Below are 5,375 nucleotides of genomic sequence, written 5' to 3'. Positions count from 1 at the left end.
GAGTGTAAGATCTTATGAGCAGGGTCCTCTCTCCTGTAGAGTGTAAGCTCTTATGTGCAGGGTTCTCTCTCCTGTAGAGTGTAAGCTCTTATGTGCAGGGACCTCTCTCCTGTAGAGTGTAAGCTCTTATGGGCAGGGACCTCTCTCCTATAGAATGTAAGCTCTTATGTGCAGGGTCCTCTCTCCTGTAGAGTGTAAGCTCTTATGGTCAGGGTCCTCTCTCCTGTAGAGTGTAAGCTCTTATGGTCAGGGTCCTCTCTCCTGTAGAGTGTAAGCTCTTATGGTCAGGGTCCTCTCTCCTGTAGAGTGTAAGCTCTTATGGGCAGGGACCTCTCTCCTGTAGAGTGTAAGCTCTTATGGTCAGGGTCCTCTCTCCTGTAGAGTGTAAGCTCTTATGGGCAGGGTCCTCTCTCCTGTACAGTGTAAGCTCTTATGGGCAGGGTCCTCTCTCCTGTAGAGTGTAAGCTCTTATGGGCAGGGACCTCTCTCCTGTAGAGTGTAAGCTCTTATGGTCAGGGTCCTCTCTCCTGTAGAGTGTAAGCTCTTATGTGCAGGGTCCTCTCTCCTGTAGAGTGTAAGCTCTTATGTGCAGGGTCCTCTCTCCTGTAGAGTGTAAGCTCTTATGGGCAGGGACCTCTCTCCTGTAGAGTGTAAGCTCTTATGTGCAGGGACCTCTCTCCTGTAGAGTGTAAGCTCTTATGGGCAGGGTCCTCTCTCCTGTAGAGTGTAAGCTCTTATGTGCAGGGTCCTCTCTCCTGTAGAGTGTAAGCTCTTATGGTCAGGGTCCTCTATCCTGTAGAGTGTAAGCTCTTATGTGCAGGGACCTCTCTCCTGTAGAGTGTAAGCTCTTATGGGCAGGGACCTCTCTCCTGTAGAGTGTAAGCTCTTATGTGCAGGGTCCTCTCTCCTGTAGAGTGTAAGCTCTTATGTGCAGGGTCCTCTCTCCTGTAGAGTGTAAGCTCTTATGGTCAGGGTCCTCTATCCTGTAGAGTGTAAGCTCTTATGGGCAGGGACCTCTCTCCTGTAGAGTGTAAGCTCTTATGTGCAGGGTCCTCTCTCCTGTAGAGTGTAAGCTCTTATGGGCAGGGTCCTCTCTCCTGTAGAGTGTAAGCTCTTATGGTCAGGGTCCTCTCTCCTGTAGACTGTAAGCTCTTATGTGCAGGGACCTCTCTCCTGTAGAGTGTAAGCTCTTATGGGCAGGGTCCTCTCTCCTGTAGAGTGTAAGCTCTTATGTGCAGGGACCTCTCATCTGTAGAGTGTAAGCTCTTATGGTCAGGGACCTCTCATCTGTAGAGTGTAAGCTCTTACGGGCAGGGTTCTCTTTTTTTTTTTTGTCTCATTGTGTGTTGATTTGTTTTGATTATTTGTCCTTTTAATTTTTACTTTCGCAAATTTTATGCGCTGTGGAATATGTTGGCGATACATAAATGAATTCTAGAACTGAAGATGGTTTACCGCTAGTTTTAGAATGGTTATCCGTATTGAGTACACAGGTGACTACCCCCAAAAATGCAAAATTATTCCGTGGTATCTTGCACTCAACATACAGAATTATTCTTATCCTGTGGCCTTGTATTGGATCAGAACAATCCTGGGATTATAGAGATAGTATGGAAATGAGCCACAAAAGCCGACCACCGAGAACCCACCGGAGAACCCACCGGAGAACCCACCTGAACTGAATGTTCTTTTGAAAGACCTTTCATGTGAATAGACGTCCCATACATCATCTTCTTTATAATTAGACAGATGATCCAAGTCTTCAGGACCCAACCTTATAAAAAGAAAGACAAGACACATGAGAAAAGCCAAGGTCTGGATTCTGAATCACCTAAAAACATAGGTTTAGGGTTGGATATTGTCCAGGAGGATGCAGGCCAATCAAAATGAGAGTGAAAAATCCCAGAAACAGGGATCAGGGGATGTTACTGTAGCATGAGATCATATATTACTAGGAGGAACTATGGAGGACCACCACTAACAGCTCAGGATCCTCCGGGTGCCTCGTTGGGTTTTCTTGATACCAGACTTTCGGTTTGGGACCAGCCTGTCCATAAAAGAGGTTTTCTGGTTTCAGCCAATAAATGTTATTCATTGTATAAGAAAATATTCCAATATACTTTTTTCCCTCACTTCCTAATGGTTTTAAGATCTCTGCTTGCTGTTAGTCAACAGGAACCTTTATTGTTTACTTGCAATGGATACAAATCTGTCCTGGTCGTGTGATGGATATACAGTTGCAAGACTCGTTACAATCACATTACAGTTATCTGTCCTATAAGGAGCCGTACACCTGTGTGTCCACAATGTCATAGGGGGCACTGGGGGTGACAATATCATCAGGGGGCACTGGGGGTGACCCTGCCATGAGGGCATAGTGGTTGACACTATGCTTGCTGTGCTGCACAGAAGTAACTTAAAGCTCCTGCACCCTAAAAGGGCCCCCTCCTGCTTTGTGCCATTTATAACACCAGTGTATTCTTATATGTAAAAGAGGCATTTGGGCGCCGCCCTCAGGCCCAGGAGCTTCTGTTACCTCTGTACACTCAGCTTCGGAATGGTCCACCGGAGGAACGGAGGATCCTCCAATGGACCCAAAAACTGAGCTGCTTCTTTCCAGCCGCGGAGCAGGGAGCCATTGGCTTGCTGCCCAGATACTTATTTATGTAGGCCACAGGCTGTTTCAGGCCTATGGCGTAATTGAAATTGGGAGGCAGCAGAAGATGTCGGCGTCCTGGTGCAGGTGATGACGTCACTGCGCCAGGCCACAGACATCAGCCAGAGAACCTATCCACTCGTCGTGAGAACAGGGTCAGGTGAGGTTTTTTTTTTAAATTGGCGCAAATAGGAACCTAACATTATGGGGGGCCTAACAACTATAGGGGTGGCACAAAGAGGCCTAACTACTATATGGGGGAACGAAAGGGATTAATCTACTATACATAGGGTTACAAAGAGGACATAACTACTATATGGGGGCACATAGGGGTCATAACTAATATATGGGGGCACAAAGAGGATCTAACTACTATATGAGGGCACATGGGGGTCCTAACTACTATATGGGAGAGCAAAGGTACCTAACTACTGTAAGGGGGCAAAAAGGGGGACATTGCTACTGTGTGGGAGCACATATGGAGGCATTACTTTTTAGGGAGTACAAAGGGGCACGATTACTGTGTGAGGCCTAAAGGAGGACATGATTACAGTACCTGGAGGGGGCATTATTTCCATTTGGGGCACTATAAATGGTGAGTTTTTGTAGCGGGTGGGGAAGGTGCTAGAAAAGCGAGGAGCCAAAAATGTTTGTGTTGTGAATTTTGCAGAGGGGATTCATGGCTGGAAGAAGTCGTCATAGCATTCTGGGCTGAATAAAGAAGAAAATGGACAGTGAACGACTCCAATCTGAGAAGACGTCACCTGTGAGTCACAGTACTGTATTCCCTTTTATGGTCTGCAGAGTGCCTGTGTAGGACTGGTGTCTATCACTATATGGTCACTATGTGGTGTTAATATTGGTCTTTGTTTTACTACACAAATAATAGTGGTCACATTATTTCTATATAACTGACGGGTGAGCCCCCAAGATACTCCAGTTCGACACGGTCTACACTCCACAGCTTCACCCCTAATATTGCATGCACTATATGTATATACAGAAGATTGGATTTACCAGCAGACATCAGAGTCCGATGAATTCTCGTCGGGGATAATGTAGTGTGGCGCTCCAGCCATACTAGCTGCAGTCTCTCCGATTCACAACCATATACCGGATTACTAAAGACAAGAAAGTCTAAGAAGTAACGACACATAATACAAGAATGACCTGTGTCATCACAATAATACAGACAAAAACAATGATACACAACGCTTTGGATAGAAAAGTAGAAAGCAATATTCCCAGTAAGAGAGGAGCGCCCCCCAGAGGACAGTTAAGGTATCGCACTACAATAAAACCTGCTAAAATCACTGTTTTTCCTGAATCTGACTGGATCTGCATGGAGGCCGCACCGTATTATGGCTCTATGCACCTCGGAGAGTGTATACGACCGTATTTATGAGGCCTGGGGTTGAATTCACGCACGGTCCCCAATGCAGCTCGTGACAGGCTCATCCGCTGGGGATGTCGTACCTCACGTTATTTCCCGACACTTTTTTAGACTCACATTCCCAGGGGCCCGAATGCAATATTTTTCATTGTATCTGAGCTGCTCTGTGATTGGCTACATCCTGGGATGAAGGAGCGAGAAGGAGTCCGGCAATATAGGTGCTGCTGAGCGTTAACCCCTTCACTGCTATACACCGCCATGGATGCCGCATTAACCCCTTTACAACATTTACCTGCATTCCCCCAAATAGAACAATTCTCAGCCAATAATAAAATGCGCAGTTACCCTAGTTTTTTTTTGCAGTGTGGAGGAGGGGCAGGAGGGCAGTAGTCACACCGCAGTCTGAAATCTTCCAATTGCAGGTGACGTGTGTGCAAATTTGTGATTGCACTGCTGAAACTACAACTCCCAGCATGCCCTGCGGTTGGAGACCACTGCCCTTTAGGACATGCATTTCCCAGTGCAAAATCCAAACTGCACTAATATCTAATCAATGCAAACTTTACCCCCCCCCCCCCCAATCATTGACAGATATTTATAATAAATGAGTTAAGTCATTGCAGATGGAAAACACAAATGAGAAGTAAATGTGGGGGTCCGCAGCATCTGCAGAGCACCCGGCAGCCAGGGACTCTGCACCTTGCTCTGGACCTGCACTGGTTAATCTCCCCTCCCCCTTTCTGCAGGCTCTTTCCCTTTAACTGCACACACAATGCCCCTCCACCTCACTTACAGTGCAGAACCTCATCACAGGGTGGGGGGTGCAGGGCTCCTGGGTATATGGGGTCCCCCGAGTCTGCAGGCAGATACTGAATGGTGCATGTGTCAGGAAAGGAAGGACCACCCAACCCAGGAACTAGATCCCAAACAATGCTCTCCTGGACAGCGGCATTGTGGGAGATGTAGTTTCTGGCGATCATTGGGAGAAGCCGGGGATCATGTGCAGCCTCAGGTGACAGCTCATGGGGCTGCCGGATCCATCACCTCCAACCTCCTCCCCATTATTTGTTTCTTAGGAGGACCAGAAAGTCCTGAATTTTAACCCCTTCAGGATTGAGCCTGTTTTGGCCTTGAGGACGAAGCCGATTTTTTCAAATCTGACATGTGTCACTATATGCGGTAATAACTTGGGAATGCTTGTGCCTATCCAAGCGATTCTGAGATTGTTTTCTCGTGACATATTGGACTTTAGGATAGTGGAAAAATTTGGTCGATAAATTCAATATTTATTAGTGAAAAACACCAAAATTTAGAGAAAATTTGCAA

At 46.7% G+C, this 5,375-nt stretch overlaps 1 long non-coding RNA gene across 1 annotated transcript; it reads right to left on the bottom strand.

Moving 5' to 3' along the window:
- Window positions 1–1,676: 1,676 nt before the first annotated feature.
- Window positions 1,677–4,967, bottom strand: LOC142684110 (uncharacterized). Its single transcript, XR_012853988.1, has 3 exons — window positions 4,843–4,967; window positions 3,674–3,777; window positions 1,677–1,774 (listed from the first exon to the last, which is right to left on the bottom strand). It is a non-coding gene; the product is annotated as an uncharacterized LOC142684110 (long non-coding RNA).
- Window positions 4,968–5,375: the final 408 nt, after the last annotated feature.

The sequence above is a fragment of the Rhinoderma darwinii genome, assembly GCF_050947455.1.
Source record: "Rhinoderma darwinii isolate aRhiDar2 chromosome 4 unlocalized genomic scaffold, aRhiDar2.hap1 SUPER_4_unloc_8, whole genome shotgun sequence".
Classification (NCBI taxonomy): Eukaryota; Metazoa; Chordata; class Amphibia; order Anura; family Rhinodermatidae; genus Rhinoderma; species Rhinoderma darwinii.
The sequence above is the reverse complement of the archived record's forward strand: the minus strand, read 5'-3'. Positions and strand labels throughout refer to the sequence as shown.